General features: G+C 48.2%; 1 pseudogene; it reads left to right on the top strand.

Moving 5' to 3' along the window:
- The first annotated feature begins 1,231 nt into the window (after positions 1–1,231).
- On the top strand, positions 1,232–1,329 carry LOC120107048 (small nucleolar RNA R71; annotated as a pseudogene).
- Positions 1,330–21,837: the final 20,508 nt, after the last annotated feature.

Below are 21,837 nucleotides of genomic sequence, written 5' to 3'. Positions count from 1 at the left end.
ATTGCCAATGATGCACGAGATAGTTGGGCAACTTGGATCCTTATATTTAGGAAGAATGTTATGCTGTAAAATTGCGCTCACATTTTCAGCCAGAAATGCCTTCTTCTTGACATTTAAACGACGCTTGACAGTGCACAAATCTTTTAAAAATTTTGCATAGGAAGGCACTTGTTTTATTGCATCAAGAAGAGGTACATTGATTTTTACTTGCTTAAAAAGCTCAAGAATTTCAGAGTTTGGTTCAAGCTTTTGCAAGGGCTTTAACCTTTGTGGAAATGGTGCAGGAAAAGGACATTCAATTTTTTCAGTAGATGTTGATGCTTCAGTTTCTTCATTATCCTTTTCTTTTGTCTTGGGAGGGTCAAAATCAGGTATGACTTGAGTTTGTTCCGGGACTGGTCGGTCAATAATCTTTCCACTTCGCAAAGTTATTATACTCTTTGCTTGCTCTTTATGCGAAGTTGAAGATGATGCATTGCTACCGCCGTAGACTTGAGGGTTAGTTTGTGGTTGAGCTGGTAGCTTACCCTTCTCTTGAGCACTTAAAGCAGTGGTCAGCGTTGTCAGTTGATTTCTTAATTCATCATTGATTTTAGCTTGACCTTGCATGAAAGATTGTAAAGTTTCTTCGAGACTGGGTTTTTGAGGGGGTGCGTGTGCATAATGAGGTGGCGGAGGTGGAGGAGTTGGGTTATATACTTGTTGAGGTTGGTCATTCCTCCACCTGAAATTTGGATGGTTCTTCCATCCAGGGTTGTAAGTACCCGAAAAAGGATTATTGAAAAATTTTTGATAGGTATTCATAACATTGGCCTGATCGTGCAAGACTTCCTTGAATGCGGGTATTGTGGGGCAATCAGTGATGAGATGGCCAGGCATCTCGCAAATCCTACAACACTCGCTGTTATGTTCTACGGTCTTGACGGGTTCAATCCTTCTAAGTTCAATTTCCTCTACCTTCCGAGTAAGGGCTGCCATTTTAGCTTGAATATCATCCTGAGTATTAAGGTTGTAAAGGCCCCCGTGTGGAATGCTAGTAGGCTTAGGCAAAGGTTTATTCACTCTATCCCCTGTATCCCATAATTGTGCAGTCTCTGCGAGAGAGTCTAAATAGTCCCATGCCTCATCGGGTTGCTTTTCCAGAAATAGACCATTGCACATAGTCTCTATAAATTGTTTCAACTGTGGGGACAACCCTTCATAAAAGAAACTAATGGTTCTCCATGTTTCAAACCCATGATGAGGACAAGAGAGAAGCAAATCTTTAAATCTCTCCCAGCATTCATAAAATGTTTCATGGTCTTTTTGTTGGAAATTACTAATGTGCCTTTTCAAAAAGTTAGTCCTTTGTGCGGGAAAGAACTTTTTCAAGAATTCTCTTTGCATATCATGCCATGTTCCTAACGATCTTGGTCTCAAGGAGTTCAGCCATGTTTTGGCTTTATCCTTCAAGGAAAAAGGAAACAAGGTTAATTTAAGGACATCTTCCGATACATTTGGCACTCTAAATGTGATGCTAATTTCCTCAAAATCCTTAAGGTGAAGATAAGGGTTCTCGGATTCCATCCCATGATACTTGGGCAGCAATTGAATTACTCCTGGTTTGATTTCAAAGTGTCCTACATTTTCAGGAATAATCATGCATGAAGGTTGACTAGTCCTAGTGGGATGTAAGTATTGTCGAAGTGTCATAACTGGGGGTCTACCTTCATCACCATGGTGACTTCCTACATCATCATCAGCCATCTCACCAGATCTGAGATTTTGCGAAAAAGTTTCAATAATGTGATCTAAGGAATTGTCAAATGTTTGTCGACTCAGACGTCCAGTGTTGTCCCTATTCCAACCTAGCATACAAAATTTCAGAGTTTATTTATTTGTTTGTTTTTTTTTTGTTTTTTCTTTTTGGTTAAATGATTACCCTTGATCTTTTCTTAAAGTTCTTATCAATTTTCAAGTAGCAACAAGGGTTAATGAGATATGATGATAATAAAATTCTGATTCTAAACAAAAAAATTAAACACAGAAAGTTCAAAGCAGACAGCAGCAAGGTTGTATATTAATTTAATGGTCGAAACAACTCAGAATATCAATCAGACCGTTCAGATGAAAGCATCCTGTGTCCTACACCAGTCGACAAAATTTGAATGCAATCAGACGGTGGATTACTCAGATATCAGAGTTTGATGCAGACTGTGCAGGAAATAAAAACAGCAGAAAAAAAATTTTTTTTTTTTTTTTTTTCTTTTTGGAAACAGGGCCTCCCCTGTTTCCTCTCTCTGTTTTTTTTCTTTGAATGGGGACTCCTCTGTTTTCACCGAATGAGGGATATTCGGCTCTCCCCCAGCCGAGCGGAAGATATCAAGCTGGCCTTTGATCCCCTTCTCGTACGCGGTGGAGACCGACGGATAGGATTCTGATGCCCCCCGGATGAAGACGCTTGGATGGCTGAGATGAAGCTGAGACGCGAACGGAAATGGATTGCGGATGCTGGGATCGCGGAAGAAGTTTGAGGTGCGGAAACGGACGACTGCAGGGAATTGGACGCGGGAGAATCGCCACGGACGGCTGGATCGCGAGCTCGGGACGCTGGGATTCGGTTGATGCGCTGGTTTGGCTGAAGAACGAGATGCTAGGACGATCGCGAGTCCGGAATCCGCTGCTGTTCCATCGCGGAAGAAGGAGATGCTAATCTCGGCTGGGAGGAAGGCTGATCGTGGGGTGATTGAACGGCTGGCGCCTGGAAGATGCAGAAGAGGCGGACGGCTCGATGAGGCTGTGGCTCGTAAGGCGAACGGGATGAGCGGACGAGGAGTGCGTTCGTGAGGAGCATCCTAACCAGCTGCGAGATACCCGGACGCGGATGCTGAGGATTGTGAGACGCGCTGGATGGGGAAGGAAATCGTGAGAGCTGGACGTGGAAGCTTGGATGCGGACGGATGAGCCTTGGGAGGAGCGGACGGACGCGTGGGATAGCACGAGATTGTCGACGAAGAAGCCTGCCGCGGGATCTTTGGCATGCATTGCGAGAGGGTCGTGGACGGCTGGGAAAGGGAATGCTCAATCTGGGAAGTCCTTGATTTGGAATCAGGAAGCTGACTGCAGATGGCTGGATTGGGGGCTTGGACAGCTGAAGATGAAGCGTGGGATAGCCAGCCAATACTCGGAATAATTCCCCAATTACACGTGATCTTTCTTTATTTTGATCCCCAATGTGCTCAAAAAGCTGTGGCATGTAGGCTTGTGTAGCTCCGGTGCAAGTATGCTTGACCAGGTTCAATTACGCTCCTAACATCATCAGGCTTGGAACCATGCCTTATCCCAAACTATACAAAATGCGTATTCAAACTCTAATTTACAATAACCTGTGCCAACAAAAATATAATATTAAATCAGCCATATTATCATTGTCTTGTTAGCAATAATACTAATTTAAGTGGTATGTAGATCGCACTTTTGTGCTCTCATCAACCTCCGACCCGGAAAACTCCCGACATCCGAGGTCTGTTTTTATCGACCACCTACTACGGCCGTACCCCCCGAGGTCCGGCCGAGGGCCATATCCTGCCACTGCCCCGGCATTTATTGCGCATGACCCCTGCAAACCCCCGGTTCACTCAACAATTAATGCGGATCTCCGGCTTACTCCACAATTAATGCGCATGGCTCCTGTTATCTACGGACCCGCAGCTCTCCACGGCAAGTCAGCTCCGCAGAGTCCAATCAACCATGATAAGTCTCTGATCTCGGCCTTACCTCCGACATCAATGCAATGATTCACTCGATCGCGTGCCAGCTCGGGTCGTACAACGACCTCACCTCCGACATCAATGCGATGATTCACCCAATCGTGCGCCGATCCGAGCAACATGCCGAGCCGTACAATGGCCTCGCCCCATCACATCACAGGTAAACCGACCCCCCCTATAAAAGGGAGCCCTTGCTTCTCAGAGGGGGGTTGGAGACTCCGCACTCTACAAATACTGTTCTTCTTCTTCTCTTCTCATACAATTTGCCCCCCTTCTGACTTAAGCGTCGGAGGGCCGGCGCCGGAAGACCCGGCCACCGGCTTTCCTGCAGGCACCCGGACGGAGGACGCCGCCCGCCGACGGACCGCCGCTCCCCTGTGAACACCTGCCGCTCCCTCTCTTCGATCGACGATCGCCCCCGGATTCATTTTCCAGCAACAGTTGGCGCTAGAAGGAGGGCCCGAGTAGCGATCATGAAGTTGAGAAGCAAGGGAGCCTCCAACATCTCCCGGCGTCCCCCACAGAGTCCTGGACATTCCGTCCAGAATTCACCTACTCCGGCTGACCCAGTTCCTCAGGTCCGGCCGGAGCAATTCAATGCTCTGGTACAGCAAGTCCAGGCCCTGGCCGCCGCCGTTCAAAGCCTGCGACGCGAGGAGGCCTTACCAACGCTCCCCCCGCAGGCCCAGGTCCAGCCGGAGTTTCCTCCCAACGGCCCGGTTCTCCCAGGCCAGAACTTTCATGGCTCCTCCAGAGCCAACAATGAGGGGCGAACCTCCCCCCAGAGAGAGCTACTAGGGGAAGGTCTCGGCAGAAGACCCCAACCCTCTGAAGCTGAATCAGCCCCAGACCACCGTGAGCCGGAGCAAACCACGGCGACGATTCCACGGGTTGGGGAGCTCGACAGGAAAGTTGAGCACTTGGAGCGCCAGATTGAAGCGCTCCACAGTAAGAAAGCAAGGCAGGAGGGAGATTTTGAGTTCACCACCAAATCCCCCTTTTCCCGCCAGATCGAGGATGAGCCGGTCCCCACGAGGTTCAAAATGCCTCAGGTGGAGCCCTACAGCGGAATTACCGACCCCCTCGACCACCTAGAGAGCTACCGAGCCCTCATGGCTCTACAAGGATCCTCGGAGGCCGTACTTTGTAAGGCCTTCCCAGCGACTCTTCGAGGGATAGCTCGGCTTTGGTTTTCTGGACTAAAGCCGAACACGGTATCCTCCTTTGAGCAACTCGGCAGGCAGTTCGCTACCAATTTCGCTGCCAGCCGACGCCAACGGCGGACGTCAGACTCCCTCCTGGACGTCAAGCAGAAGGAGGGGGAATCCCTCAAGGAGTATCTGGACCGTTTTACTGCCGCTACGTGGGAAGTTCGCGAGCTAGACCAGTCAATAGCCATGTCGGCCCTGAAGACTGGAGTTCGCTCCTATCGATTCCTCTTCTCCATTGAGAAGAGCTTCCCGGCCGACTTCACCGAAATGCTAGCCCGAGCCCGGAAGTATGCCAAGGCCGAGGAGGCGGTCGCCTCCAGGCGGGGTGCGATTGAGCCCGCCTCAAGGAAGCAGAAGAAACGCCGCGAGGAGCGCGGCCGACAAAGGAGTCGATCCCCCCGTCGAGAGAAGAACCTCCCCCGACCGAGGAGCCCGCCTCGGCAGCAGGGACGACCTCAGCGGAGGACCCCACCTCGACCAAGGTCTCCACCACGGCCCCGGACGTACCCAGGGAGGTACGAGAACTACACGCCTATCAATGCCCCCCGGGCCGAGATCTTGATGGAAATCGAGGGTCGGGATTTCTTCCGACCCCCGCCTCCTATGCGGGATACGGGAGTTCCCCGCAATCCCAGGAAGTACTGCCGCTTCCATCGAGACCGTGGGCACGACACGGAAGATTGCTTCCAGCTCCGGGACGAGATAGAAGCGCTCATCCGTCGAGGAGTACTCAACCGGTTCGTGAGGAACCGACGTGAGGAAAGGAGGCCGACGGAAAACGTCACACCGCCCGAAAACCCGGACGACAACAGGCCTATCGCCGGCACCATCAATATGATCGGAGGAGCCTCGGCAGGAGAAGCAGCCCAGGGAGCCTCCCCGAAGCGCCTGCGTACTGATAAAGTCATCTCGTTCTCGGACGAGGACCTGGAAGGGATTGAGACCCCCCCACGATGACGCTGTGGTCATCTCTATGATTGTAAACAGGTTTGATGTAAAACGTGTCCTAGTTGACAATGGAAGTTCAGCCAACGTTTTGTATTATCATGCCTACCAAAAAATGGGGTTGCCAGAAGGACATCTCCGGAAAATCAATACCCCACTGGTTGGGTTCACCGGGGACTCGGTCCCAGTTGAAGGCGAGGCCAGCTTCCTTGTCACAGTTGGCCTCGCTCCCCAGGAGAGCACTGTGAGGACGGACTTCCTTGTGGTCCGCCTGCCCTCAGTCTACAACGCCATCCTTGGGCGGCCAGGGCTAAACGCCCTTCGAGCCGTGGTCTCAACCCGCCATCTGCTCATGCGGTTCCTCGCCGGCCAAGGAGTAGGCGAGGTCCGTGGAGACCAGTTGGTTGCCAAGCAGTGCTACATGGCGGCCTACCGAGTAAGGCAACCGACCGAGGCGCCGATTCAGCCAATGGGCCCCTCACTACCCATAGAAACCCTGGATGCGAGGGACACCCTTTGGAAGAAGCAAGTAGAGCCTGGTGAGCTTCTTGTTCAAGTTCCACTACGAGAAAATTTTTCCGAGCTAACTGTGCAGGTCGGCTCCGGCCTTGGCGCCCGCGAGAGGAATCACCTCATCAGCTTCCTGCGGGACAATGCCGATATCTTCGCCTGGTCGCCCGCGGACGTACCGGGAATTGACCCTGAGGTCATGGTCCATCGACTTCAGGTGAAGCCAACCAGCAGACCTATAAAGCAGAAGAAAAGAGGCTCCGCCCCGGAACGGCAACGAGCTGCGGCCGAGGAGGTGGATAAACTCCTTGAAGCCGGCTTCATCCGGGAGGTCTCTTACCCAGACTGGCTCGCCAACGTAGTCTGTTCGTCCGATTCCTGTCTAACTAAAAATATGCTAGACAGATCGTTGTTAGAACCGACGGACAAAAGTTAAATTTAATTTTACTCTTACCTGTTCTACTCGAAGAATAGTGGTTGTAAGAGGTCGATCCACAGGGAGGTGATTGGAGTTGCATAAAAATTAGAACGTTCACTCGGATTCAAAGTCGATTTTTGAATAATAGAAGAAAAACATTGTATCGGGGATGATGATGAATTCTCTAGTCTACTGGAGAATTATTTTTCTATTTAAAAATAATAAAAAGACATGTACTTAGATTTAAAGAGCATTTATATTTTTAACTAATCAAAAAAAAGCTCTGGCATAAATAAAAATGGATGAAAACAAGAAGAAACTGCATAAAGGAAAATTTAATGTATTGTATAAAAAGAAAAATTAAACCATTGCATGAAGAAAACAGAAATTAAACTAAACCTAGAACAAGGATTGCATGAAAAAGAAATGATAGATTTGATAAAAAATAACATCGATTACAAATAACAATGGAGATTAGACCTAATACTCCTTCTCTTTTGTAAATAAAATAAAGAAAAAGAAAGTAGAACAAGTCACTTTTCTTCTCCCTCTCTCTCCCACGGTGGAGCTCCCAAAATAAAATACTTTCTTTATTCCTTTCTTCTTCCCAAGAACAGAGCCTTGCTCTGTTTCTTCTTCTCAACACCCAGCCGACTCCTCCTTTGGTTCCCACCCCAACCGAGCACACCCTCCTTCCCTCTTCCTCCTTCTCTTCTTATAGCCGCGGACGGACGCCTGATGCGGAAGGGAGATGGCAGACGCGGTGAGGACGCGGGGAGGAGTCGATCACGGACGAGATCCGGGCGCTGGGAGCAGGCTGGATCGCTGATCACGGGCGGAAGCTTCGTGGACGGCTGCTGGGAGGAGCTGGATGCGGTGAGATGGACGGCTGCGAGGCGGAGGAGGAGCGATCTTGGCGTGATCCGTTGAGGAGATTGACCACGGATGCAGTGGATGCTGATTCGGGAAGCAGTGAGATGCGGTTCCTTGATCACAAACGGAAGGAGATGCGATGAAGACGCGGTGGGGGATCGTCGGGATTGGAAGCGGAAGAGGAAAGATGCTGGAAGCTGAAACGGAAGGTGGGAACGCGGTGCAGGATCGCCGAAGATTGGATCACGGCTGGGGCTTCCTTCTTTGGGTGCTGGGATTTCGGGATGATGGGATTCCGGGCGTTGCTGGCACGGTGGCTGGCACGCGGAAGGACTTCCTTCTTTGGTTGCTGGGAAGGAGCGGAAGGTGTGGCCGGCTGGCGGGCTGAGGCGTTGAAGAACGGGACCACGGGAAGGACATGGATCCGTGGGTGCAGAGGTGTGTCACGGATGCGGTGGATCTTGAACGCGGAAGGAGGGAGGAGCCGGGAGCTTTGTGATGCGTGCGGACGGCTGGGAGGATATGGGAGACATCAAGTTCCATCCGATTAGTCATATAGTATGATACGAAATTTTGGGTCATCTATTCTGGCTGGAGGTCAAGTGCAATTCTTTCAAGTCATGGGTCACCCAGCACCTTATGGCAAATTTAGATTTGCCCAAAATTATTTTCCAAAAGCTCAAAAGAAATGGATCCGATTCGGACCCGATCTGAAGTCAAATTTGTACTCAATGTGCATTTTATCTATAATTTATACTAATCTATGTTAAATCCAAATATAATATTAATCTAGTGAATTTATTATTATCGGTTAACAATAACACTAATTTTAGTAACATGTAGGTCGCACTTTTGTGCTCTTATCACACCCCCCAACTAGCTTATTGCTAGTCTCTAGCAATTCAGTGCAAAAATGATAAAATGAGAGAGCAAAAGTGTTATTTATTATATAAATATCCTAAGATAAATACTCACTTTCGTAGAGCATTACGATTGCACTTAGCATGTGCAACAAGCCGTTAAACCCCTAGGTTACCCTTAGCGGACGAGTGTTGTCTCGTGAGGGTTTGCAGTGAAGTTACCCACAAACTTCATCAGTCAGGAATTTCCAAATTTTAACTCGAAATTTGAACAAGTATTATTGTATGAAACTAGAATTGCAAGGACAATAGAGACTTGTTGTTATCATATTTAAACAGACTCTAACTCAAGTTTCATTACACCCCATCTATCTGCTAACAAGTCAAGAATGTAGTGAGGTGCAAGATAGTATCATATAAATGAGTGGCTTTCACTTACTTCCAACATGATCACTCCAATTTTCAAGACTTTCTAGAGTTAAATGGTAATGAACACCCCGGATTTATTTATTCTTTTTTTTTTTTCAGACTGAATGCTAAGAAGAATGACTTGTGCAATATCTAGCCTTATTAAGCTTTCTAGCTAACCCATGTAGCGAGTGTTAGGCCAATGACTCCCGATCCAGATGGCTCAGGGCACTAGGTGTAGAGACACCCTAATAGGCTTAATAACTCAAGTTAACTAGGCTTCAAGGCCAAATTAGTCACTCAGAGTTTAATCTCAATGTCCTCACCTTTTTACGCGAACACTCGCTGCTTGCCAGGCAGGAGGCCCGGTTACTCAGTGAGGAGACTTAAATTAAACTCATTATTTTATTTTATCTCTTCTTCTTTTTTTTCTTTTTTTTTTTTTTTGGTTAGGTTAGGGTGTTCATCACACATATAACTCTAAATTATCCCGAAGATTAAAAGTATTCATATTAGTCGTAAGTTTACATACCCCACTATTCATGTGCTTATGTGTAGGTGCTAACTCATCTTGTATCATGTTAGCAGAAGATAGGTGGGACGACAACTCAAGCTAAAACTGCTATCATATTCCTTAACTCAAAGCTATTGTCAAAGCAATTCCTACTTTATACAGCCAAAAAGATTAGATTTTGAGTTAAAAATTTGAAATCCCCCTTTTTTTTATTTTTTTTTTAATTTTAATATTTTTTTTTAATTGCATCAAAAATATTCTCTCCCCCACACCTAAATCTAACATTGTCCTCAATGTGAAAGAAAATTTAAAACAGTAATAGGATAGAGGAGAAGTTACCTAATATGGGTAGGTAAAGTGACAATAGGGGCAAAAATCACAAACCTGCATTTTTTTTTTTGAAAATATTTACATGTTGGGTTGCCTCCCAAGAGCGCTAAGTTTTATGTCTTCAGCCAGACAAAATGTAAATCGCCATTTTTTTCAACCATTATCTAAGAATAGTTTTGGAAGAGTCCAAGGAAGAACAGTTGGCTGGTGACGATCTATGCTTATAAGAGGAACAGAACTAGGGGGTGCATGCTCGACCACTTCCTCAGAATGGGCAAGGTAAACTTCTAAAGGGTCCTTATTATAAGTTTGTAAGAAAGTCTCCTGAACCAGACTTTCAATCATGTCAACTTCATTGATTTCTTTGTCGTCTGGTGGTTGTTTACTTATATTAAAGACATTAAGTTCGACTTTCATATTGCCAAAAGATAACTTCAGCATCCCATTCCGACAATTGATCACAGCATTTGCTGTGGCTAAGAAGGGTCTACCTAAGATTATAGGTGTGTGATTGTCTGGATGTATTACAGGTTCGGTCTCAAGGATAACGAAGTCCACAGGATAGTAAAACTCATTTACTTTCACTATTACATCCTCTACAATTCCCTTGGGGTACTTCACTGTCCTATCTGCTAAGGAAAGGGTAATATTTGTAGGCTTTAATTCTCCCAAACCTAACTTTTGGTACACATAATAGGGAAGTAGATTTACACTGGCTCCTAAATCTAATAGAGCTCTTTGGATGATCGTCTCTCCTATTTTTATTTCAATAGTTGGGCAACCAGGGTCTTTGAATTTCGGGGCAATCTGTTGTTGAATGAGGGATGAGGCTTGTGCAGCCATAACAGCTTGCCTAGGAATACTTGTTTTTCTTTTGACCGTGGTGAGGTCTTTCAAGAATTTTGTATAGGAGGGAATTTGTCTTATGGCATTGAGAAAAGGTATATTTATTTGAACAGTTTTAAAGACTTCCATGATTTCATCAAAGTTAGATTGTTTCTTGGAGTCCTGAAGTCTACTGGGAAAGGGAACCTTGGGTTTGTATGTTTCTATGGGTTCTTCCCTTTTTTCCGGTTTGTCCTGTTCTTGACCCCTCTTCTGAATAGGGTTTTTATTGGATTCAGTTTTATTTTCTTTTTCATTTTCAGGAAGTTGGACTTTATTGTCCACTTGCTTGCCAGACCTTAAAGTGGTAATTGCTTGGACTTCATAGGTCGGATTTCCATTAGAATTGATTTGATACTGACCTATCTGACCTTGATTTTGTTGTCTACTAGGGTTAGGCACTGGTTGACTAGGTAGTTCACCTTTCTTCCTATCCCCTAGAGAGTTAGCTATTTGGCTCAGACTAACCTCAAGTTTTGCAATTGCTTGCGCATGGAATTGGTTAGTCTGGGCTTGGGCTGTATTGGTCTGTTGTTGTTGCTTGATAAAATCTTGTTGTTGTTTCATCATATTAGCCATCATGGTTTCTAATTGTGAAGGTTGCTGTGGGATAGGGGCATTATAAGGCGGTACAGATGGAACCAAAGGTTGGTTCATTTGTGGTGGACCTATCCTGGGGAAGTTGTTCTGAAAACCTGGTGGACCACTTTGATACTGAATAGGTTCATTTTGCTTGTATGAGAAATTTGGATGGAACCTATTATCAGGGTGGTAGACTGGACTGAATGAATTAGGAGTGGGCTTTTTGAAGGCACTATATGAATTTAGAGCATTTGCTTGCTCGGCCTTTATGGTGGGTAAACTAGGACAACACTCCACTAGATGCTCAGAACTATTACACAAGATACATAAACTATGTGACTCATGATCCACTTTCATGATGGGATTTAACTCTTTATATGAACTCGAGCTAGTGGAAACAGTGAAAGCATCAAACTTTTTGCTTAAGTTGTTCATTCCAGTCACCAGATTGGACATGACATTTTTGAGTTCTGGGTTTGCTTTCATTTCATAATTACTTAGTTTTCTGGACCCGAACTCATCTCTATTTACTTCCTCACCATAGCTACTCCAATTTTGGGCGTTCTCGGCTAAGTCAACAAGAAATTCATAGGCTTGATCCGGGATTTGGTCCATGAACCTACCCTTGTGCATGGACTCAATCATGTTTCTATGTGCCGGAGGTAGTCCTTTGTAAAAGAAATGTACTAGATCAGCCTTATCAAGCCCATTGTGTGGGCATTTGACCAACAAGTCATGGAACCGTTCCCAAGTTTGGGAAAATTCCTCCTCAGATTTTTCTCTAAAAGTTCTGATGGCATCCTTAATTTTTTCAGTCTTTACCATAGGATAGAACTTAGCCATAAACTTCCTAGATAGTTGTTCCCATGATGTAATGGAATTTGAAGCTAGGGAATACAGCCATGCAGCAGCACGATCCTCTAAAGTCATGGGAAATAACCTTAATTTAATACCCTCTTCATCTAAGTTTTGATTTCTAAACGTTTGACATATTGTCAAAAATTTGTTTAGATGAATATAGGGTTGTTCACTCTCGAACCCATGAAACTTGGGTAACATGTTTATTGTTGCAGCCCGAATTTCAAATTGGGTTGCATTATTTATTGGCAATACTATACATGTAGGTGGACTAGCGGATGCAGGAGCGAATAATTCATTCAGGGTTCTAATATGTTCACCCATTGTAGTGATCGACGGTTGGTTTACAGTTCGCAGGTTGTGATGAAAAGTTCTTTCAATCTCAGGATCAAATGGGGTTAACTTATCCCTTAATGACCTTCTACCATACATACATTTTCCACAACTTAATTAGACTCAATTTTTTAAACGAAATCCTAAAAGATAAGAAGAAGGGCTAGACCAAGATGACCACAATCAACACCACACAACAATTTGACCCTATTAGTCTTAGAGCTAAGTGAGGTTTAGTAGCTTCTTAAATCTAGTTGCACAGAGACTTATCAGGTTAAAAAGTTTCTGAAATTCTCTCTAGATTAGACAGCTCCTAATCTCTCTTTCAGATTAAGCTTGAGCTTACCAGTTAAGTGATCCAGTAACCAGTGACCAGGAAAGTCCCGGGGTGTGCGGTGGTGCCAGAAGGGATACACCGATACCACAATACCCGTAACAGTTCTTACTGTTGTAAAACTTTCCTAGACATCACCAATTACTAAATCCTCACTGGAGTGGCTTTCAGCCGCTTCTTTCCAAGAGCCTAATTGAGCTCGAAAACCCTAAGGCCAACGTCTAATTTGATTTTAATTTAATTTGGCTTAGGATAAGTATGCAAGGTGGTGATTTTTGGGCTAAGGACAGGTAATGACTTCCCGACCTTATCTTTTTAATGGGTTTTGCCCTTAATTACTTTATGCAAATGCTTAATACTAAATGCAGCAAATAATCAATATTTTTTTTTTAAAGTTTACGCAATGTCATTAGGTTGTATTGATTAAATGAGCAAGCAAAATTTTTTTTTTTATTTTATTTTTTTTTTATAATTTTTTTTTATTTTTATTTATATTTTTTTTTATTATTATTATTTATATAGCAATAACTTGAATGTAAACTAAACACAATTCTTATGCGTCAGTCAATCTCCGAATACCCGTTGAATAAGCTCTGGAGATTACTCCGTGAGGAGTCCCAATAGAGGCATGATAACCTCGGGGGATTGCACCCTATCAATTACTAGCAAAAATAATAATTTTTTTTTATATTTTTTTGATTTAATTAGAAAATTTTTTTTTTTAAACTTCAAATTTCGAATCTCAGAATTCAAATTTTGAATTTAAAAATTTTTTGAATTTTTGAATTTTTTTTTTAATTTTAATTTTTTTTTTTGAATTTCAAATTTCAGAATTTAATAACTACGAAATTATTAACTAGAAATTATTAAAATAAAGAAAATTAATAAAAATAAAAACTTACTACCGGAGTACGTTCACTCCGGGCATCCAAAATTTGATTTGATCTTCGTGATCGTTCTTGCTTCTCGATTTGCCTTCCCGGCAACGGCGCCAAAATTTTGTTCGTCCGATTCCTGTCTAACTAAAAATATGCTAGACAGATCGTTGTTAGAACCGACGGACAAAAGTTAAATTTAATTTTACTCTTACCTGTTCTACTCGAAGAATAGTGGTTGTAAGAGGTCGATCCACAGGGAGGTGATTGGAGTTGCATAAAAATTAGAACGTTCACTCGGATTCAAAGTCGATTTTTGAATAATAGAAGAAAAACATTGTATCGGGGATGATGATGAATTCTCTAGTCTACTGGAGAATTATTTTTCTATTTAAAAATAATAAAAAGACATGTACTTAGATTTAAAGAGCATTTATATTTTTAACTAATCAAAAAAAAAGCTCTGGCATAAATAAAAATGGATGAAAACAAGAAGAAACTGCATAAAGGAAAATTTAATGTATTGTATAAAAAGAAAAATTAAACCATTGCATGAAGAAAATAGAAATTAAACTAAACCTAGAACAAGGATTGCATGAAAAAGAAATGATAGATTTGATAAAAAATAACACCGATTACAAATAACAATGGAGATTAGACCTAATACTCCTTCTCTTTTGTAAATAAAATAAAGAAAAAGAAAGTAGAACAAGTCACTTTTCTTCTCCCTCTCTCTCCCACGGTGGAGCTCCCAAAATAAAATACTTTCTTTATTCCTTTCTTCTTCCCAAGAACAGAGCCTTGCTCTGTTTCTTCTTCTCAACACCCAGCCGACTCCTCCTTTGGTTCCCACCCCAACCGAGCACACCCTCCTTCCCTCTTCCTCCTTCTCTTCTTATAGCCGCGGACGGACGCCTGATGCGGAAGGGAGATGGCAGACGCGGTGAGGACGCGGGGAGGAGTCGATCACGGACGAGATCCGGGCGCTGGGAGCAGGCTGGATCGCTGATCACGGGCGGAAGCTTCGTGGACGGCTGCTGGGAGGAGCTGGATGCGGTGAGATGGACGGCTGCGAGGCGGAGGAGGAGCGATCTTGGCGTGATCCGTTGAGGAGATTGACCACGGATGCAGTGGATGCTGATTCGGGAAGCAGTGAGATGCGGTTCCTTGATCACAAACGGAAGGAGATGCGATGAAGACGCGGTGGGGGATCGTCGGGATTGGAAGCGGAAGAGGAAAGATGCTGGAAGCTGAAACGGAAGGTGGGAACGCGGTGCGGGATCGCCGAAGATTGGATCACGGCTGGGGCTTCCTTCTTTGGGTGCTGGGATTTCGGGATGATGGGATTCCGGGCGTTGCTGGCACGGTGGCTGGCACGCGGAAGGACTTCCTTCTTTGGTTGCTGGGAAGGAGCGGAAGGTGTGGCTGGCTGGCGGGCTGAGGCGTTGAAGAACGGGACCACGGGAAGGACATGGATCCGTGGGTGCAGAGGTGTGTCACGGATGCGGTGGATCTTGAACGCGGAAGGAGGGAGGAGCCGAGAGCTTTGTGATGTGTGCGGACGGCTGGGAGGATATGGGAGACATCAAGTTCCATCCGATTAGTCATATAGTATGATATGAAATTTTGGGTCATCTATTCTGGCTGGAGGTCAAGTGCAATTCTTTCAAGTCATGGGTCACCCAGCACCTTATGGCAAATTTAGATTTGCCCAAAATTATTTTCCAAAAGCTCAAAAGAAATGGATCCGATTCGGACCCGATCTGAAGTCAAATTTGTACTCAATGTGCATTTTATCTATAATTTATACTAATCTATGTTAAATCCAAATATAATATTAATCTAGTGAATTTATTATTATCGGTTAACAATAACACTAATTTTAGTAACATGTAGGTCGCACTTTTGTGCTCTCATCATAGTCCTCGTAAAGAAGGCCAACGGAAAATGGCGCATGTGCGTGGACTACACCGACCTGAACAAGGCTTGCCCAAAAGACAGTTTCCCCCTCCCAAGCATCGACCAGCTCGTCGATTCCACCTCAGGACACCAACTGCTGACTTTTATGAACGCCTTCTCGGGGTACAATCAAATTCGAATGGCGCCAGAAGACGAGGAGAAGACGGCCTTCATCACCGACAAGGGCACCTATTGCTACATGGTGATGCCCTTCGGCCTGAAAAATGCTGGAGCCACCTATCAGAGGCTGGTCAGCCAAATTTTTAAAGACCAGATCGGCCGAAATATGGAAGTTTACGTGGACGACATGCTGGTGAAGAGCCGAGCGGCGGAGCACCATGTAGCTGACCTCAACGAAACGTTCTCCAAGCTCAGGGGATATCGAATGAAGCTCAACCCAGCGAAGTGCGCGTTCGGAGTCACCTCGGGCAAGTTTCTGGGTTTCATAGTAACCCAGCGCGGAATTGAAGCCAATCCCGAGAAAATCCGAGCGCTGCAAGAAATGACGCCCCCGAGGACAGTCAAGGAGGTGCAGCGGCTTACCGGGCGGGTTGCCGCCTTGGGGAGATTTGTCTCCCGATCGGCTGAGCGCTGCCTCCCATTCTTCAAGATCCTCAAGCGGCCAAAGGATTTCCGGTGGTCAGAAGAATGCCAGCAGGCCTTTGAAGAGCTCAGGAGCCTTCTGGCCTCTCCCCCGCTGCTCACCAAGCCTCAGAGGGACGAAGTCCTTTACTTATACCTGGCCGTCTCCCCAGTTGCAGTGAGCTCAGTCCTCGTCCGGAAAGAGGACAAGCTCCAAAAGCCGGTCTACTACATCAGCCGGGTCCTCAGGGATGCTGAGACTCGATATTCCAAACTTGAGAAGACGATCTTTGCTCTTATCATTTCAGCTCGGAGACTCAGGCCTTACTTCCAAGCCCACACAATAACCATACTGACCGACCAGCCTATGAAGCAAATACTGCAAAGGTCGGATCATGCGGGGAGGATCGCCAAATGGGCGGTCGAGCTCGGAGAATTTGACCTCGAATATCGGCCCAGGCCGGCTATTAAAGCTCAAATACTCGCCGACTTCATCGTAGAGTGCACCCTGCCGGACGACCCCGAGCTACCATCCGTATCCATAGAGGAAACCCCAAGACTACCATGGGTCCTACACTCAGACGGGTCGTCAACTTCGGGGGGTAGCGGGGCTGGACTCATCCTCACCAGCCCAGAAGGAGTGGTGGCCGAGCAAGCCTTACGCCTCGAGTTTCCGGCCTCGAACAACGAGGCCGAGTATGAGGCTCTCATCGCCGGGCTCAAGTTAGCAAAGGAGCTGAAAGTAGAAGACCTGAAGGCCTTCAGTGATTTCCAGCTGGTAGTAAGCCAGATCCAGGGGGACTTTGAAGCAAAAGAGCCATCCATGCAGAAATATCTCCAAAAAGTACGGGAACTCGTGTCTACCCTGAGCTCTTTCAGTATCCAACACATTTCCAGAGCGGAGAATCTCAGGGCAGACCAGTTGTCCAACCTAGCGACCTCTCGCATGAGCGAGCTTTCCACGGGGACAACGCTCGAGTATCTTCGGACTCCCAGCACGGATGAACCAGAACCCACCATGTGCATCGACTTTGAACCGAGCTGGATCGACGGGTTCGTCTGCTATCTCCAGGACGGAACCCTTTCCCATGATGAGACAGAGGCTCGCCGGATCAAGCGCCAAGCTCCCCGGTATGTCTTATATGAAAACAGACTCTATCGTCGATCATTTACTTCTCCTCTTCTCAGATGCATCCGCCCCTCTGAGGCGGACTATGCCCTCCGAGAGGTCCACGAAGGAATCTGCGGCAATCACCTGGGAGGTCGGGCATTAGCCCATAAGATTCTGCGACAAGGATATTACTGGCCCACGCTCCAGAAAGATGCGACGGATTTCGTTCGGAAGTGTGACCGGTGCCAACGGAATGCTAACATCCAACGCTGACCTTCGGCCCTGCTAACTTCAATCATCGCCCCCTGGCCGTTTGCCCAATGGGGGATTGACATTCTGGGGCCCTTTCCTCTGGCCACCGGGCAAAGAAAATTTCTGGTCGTCTCCATCGACTACTTCACCAAATGGGTCGAAGCCGAACCTGCAGCCCGGATCACCGAGCAAAAGATGCGGGACTTCGTGTGGAAGTCCATAATTTGCAGATTCGGACTTCCCCGTATCCTTATATCCGACAATGGCCGACAGTTCGACAATGTCCACTTCAGAAAATTTTGCTCTGAGCTCGGCATCGACCACCGCTTCACCTCGGTCGCCCATCCCCAGACAAACGGGGAAACTGAGGTAACTAACCGTACCATTTTGCAGGGACTCAAAGCTAGGCTTGATCGGTCCAAAGGACAGTGGGTCGAGGACTTGTACAACGTCCTCTAGGCGTACCGGACTACGTTCCGACTGCCCACAGGAGAGACCCCCTTCAACCTAGCATATGGCACTGAGGCCGTCATCCCGCTGGAAATCGGCCTCCCTTCTTCAAGGGTGGAGCATTACGACCCCGACACCAACTCTTTCCGGCTCAGAAACAACCTGGACCTCGTTGAAGAGACACGAGAGGTCGCCCGGGTCCGTATGGCAAGATACCAACAGAAAACGGCCCAATACTACAACTCCAGAGTTAAGCCCAAGCTCTTCAAAGAAGGGGATCTTGTCCTCAGGAGAGCCGAGGCTTCTCAACCGACCGAGCAGGGAAAACTCGCCCCAAATTGGGAAGGGCCGTATCAAATCGCCCGAGTACAACGACCCGGAGCATACAAGTTGAAATCCCTAGAGGGAACTCCAATTCCGCGAAGCTGGAACTCCGAGAATCTACGAATGTACTACCAATGAAACCCCTAGGGGTTCAAGACGATCAGGAATATGAACTCAGTCTCCTTTCTACAAATAATTCGCCCATTTCAATGATTATGATTATTTCTTCTAATGTTGGGTCATCTGTGATCCTCAGATTCCTCGACTAAGGTCGGGATGCCCCGAGGGTCGACCGTAGAGTCCCAAACTCCCTCGACCTCGGGAAGCGTCGCAGGTCGATAGAGCGTACCCAGACCCGTCGACCTGACGAACGATTCCTCGACTAAGGTCGGGATGCCCCGGGGGTCGACCGTAGAGTCCCAAACTCCTTCGACCCCGGGACGTATCGCAGGTCGGTAGAGCGTTCCCAGACCCACCGACCTGACGCAAGATTCCTCGACTAAGGTCGGGATGCCCCGAGGGTCGACCGTAGAGTCCCAAACTCCCTCGACCTCGGGAAGCGTCGCAGGTCGATAGAGCGTACCCAGATCCGTCGACCTGACGAACGATTCCTCGACTAAGGTCGGGATGCCCCGGGGGTCGACCGTAGAGTCCCAAACTCCCTCGATCCCGGGACGTATCGCAGGTCGGTAGAGCGTTCCCAGACCCACCGACCTGACGCAAGATTCCTCGACTAAGGTCGGGATGCCCCGAGGGTCGACCGTAGAGTCCCAAACTCCCTCGACATCGGGAAGCGTCGCAGGTCGATAGAGCGTACCCAGACCCGTCGACCTGGCGAACGATTCCTCGACTAAGGTCGGGATGCCCCGGGGGTCGACCGTAGAATCCCAAACTCCCTCGACCCCGGGACGTATCGCAGGTCGGTAGAGCGTTTCCAGACCCACCGACCTGACGCAAGATTCCTCAATTAAGGCCGGGATGCCCCGAAGGTCGACCGTAGAGTTCCAAACTCCATCGACCTCGGGAAGCATCCCGGATCGGGAATGTGGCCCCGGCCCCCTCAATCTAGTGTGTTATCCCTCAACTATGTTCGAGATGTCCCGAGAATCGACCGTAGAGTCGCAAACTCCCTCGACCTCGGAAGGCGCCGCCAGGCTCGTAGGAAGCCCAAGCTCCCACGATCCCAAGCCGAAGAGTGACTCCGAAGGTCGACGAGGGAACAAGGCAATCCGCTCCGCTATAAAGCGCGCAACTACGGAGGCGCAAAAGGTACATCCCGCTCGACGCCCGCCTTGTTATATTTATCTACATATTGCTAGCGAAATCCCGATCGAGGTTGGGAATTTACCCCGGCCAAGGCCGGGTCGCCCCTACAAGTCGGTCTAAGACCAAGGTCCCATCGACCTCATGCATGCTCCCCCTACCGATAACCCCCATGACAACTCATGCAAACCTTTTCGAGCAAGGGTCCGATTCGGCCCCCATACATCGAGGCATCAATCGAAGATGACCTCGACCGCGGGCGTGCTAATCGAGCCCAAGAAGGCCGAGGTACCCTCTACAGTTTCCAACTCTGCTTGCCGGAACCTCGGCGAAGTCCGAGGGCAACGACCGTGAAAGCCCCGACGGCGGCTTGGCTATTGGCTCATGCCCCCGTCAGGGAACAGCCCTGACATTCTTGTGAACCTACGCCCCAAAAAGCCGAACTCGAAAGCTCGGCCAAGTGCCCCAATAATGACTTATGCAAGTCTGATAAGGCCCCTTCCGGGGGTCCGAGGCCCGAACTTGGTGCCTCAAGAATCCGAAAACCGAGCCCAACAACCCCTGTGAGCTCTAAAATCCGAGCTCCAACACCTGGTGAAATTTGTTGGACACTTAAATAAGCTAAGGAAAAGAAGAGCAAAACACAGCCAAAGAACATGTCTTTATCAAGCAGCCCAAAGGCTAGGACGAAAAGTCGAGGGTCGGTAAAATAATGAGTTAAAGCACCGGTCTCGCTTACGACTAAAGGAGAAAAAAGGAAAAGTAAGCACAGAATGGCAAAAAAAAAGATACTTTCATTAGCAAAATGCCGAAAGGCTAAGTACAAAATTGGAGGTCGGCCGTTTAACAAATGTGAAGGCCGACCTCATTTACAGTAAAGAGAAGATAAAAGCCTAAGTCCTAAGAGGCGGCAGCAGCGTCCGCGTCACCCTCGGGGTCGTCCACGGCGATGACCTGGGGGCCTTCGGCGGGTACGGACTCGGGGTCTGCGGCGGGGGCCTCGGCTGGCGCCGCGGGAACGTTCTCGCTGGTTTCGTGAGGGAGGGCCTCCGCCACCGCCGGCTCGGCTGCCTCGGCTTCGGCCTCAGCGAGATCTTCTTCGGACATAAGGGCGGCAGGAACGTCGTCAGAGTCGGAGCTGTACCCCAGCCTCATCCTCGGACGGATCGTCGAAAGGTCGAACTGGGGGCAGATCCGAGCCATCTGCTTTCGGAAGTTATCAAAGCCCCGGAGAAACCCGTCCACAGTCTCCTCCTCTAGCATGTCGCGGAACTCCTCCGACTCCTTGAAGAGCTCCACGGCATTCTCGGCTCGCTCGAGCGCCCTCTTCTCCCGGGCCTCAAGCTGCTCGATCTTGAGGCGGAAGACCCCGCCCTCGTACTTGAGGCCCGCGATCTTGGACTGGGCCTCCCCCAGTCGCGCCTCCGAGGCGCGCAGGGCCGACTTGGCCAGCGAATGGGCGGCCCTTTCCTCCTCGAGCACCTCGACCATAGCTAGGCGCCCGGCCTCAGTGGCCTCCCTCCGCGCCTCGGCCTCGGCCTCGGCCAGTGCTGCCTCCAACTCAGCAATTCTTTTCTTAGCCGGCTCCAATTGCCGGCTGAGCCGCCGAGTCTCTTCTTGACACCCTTGGGCAATGAATACCAGGGTGTCGACCTCGTGAATGTGCTGCAAGAGGAAAAGGATGAAGCAATTATGAGTCGAAAAACATACAGCGTGTTCGCCAGTAGCCTAAGGAAAGTTGGGAAAGTAGCTTACCCGAACGGTATTGCGGTAGGTACCGTCGACGATCTCTTCCAGCGGCAAGTTCCGGAACTCGGCCCGGTCCGCTGGAAGCATCGCACGCCGAAACACGGCTCGTGCGACATCGGCGTCGTGTATAGCCGAGCTCCCCTCGAGGAGAGGGGACCCCGGCTCGGCCGATTCCTCCCTTGGCCCCCTTGAAGAGCTCGGCTCTCCCGAACTGGGGACCTCGGGGCCTCTTCTCGGCTCAGGCCCCGATCGTTGCAGGTGGATCATGGTCGGCCCCCGCTGGGCGACGGGGGCAGGACAAGGCGGGGCCGCCGAGCCCGCATCACCGGCGGCCGACGTCCGCCCCTGGTCGGCTGCGGAGGCCCCCGCCTCTGGGCCTCTCGTCCCGGCCGATGAAGAAGCACCGGCCGATCTCGACTTTTTCCGAGGCTGGGGAATAGCCCCCCCGGCCTCGGCCTCTCG

This window comes from Phoenix dactylifera, chromosome 9 (assembly GCF_051530095.1).
Source record: "Phoenix dactylifera cultivar Ajwa chromosome 9, Ajwa_hap1_PhDact_Kaust_v1.1, whole genome shotgun sequence".
In the NCBI taxonomy this organism is placed as follows: domain Eukaryota; kingdom Viridiplantae; phylum Streptophyta; class Magnoliopsida; order Arecales; family Arecaceae; genus Phoenix; species Phoenix dactylifera.
Note: the sequence above shows the minus strand (reverse complement) of the source record. Positions and strands in the feature narration are given on the sequence as shown.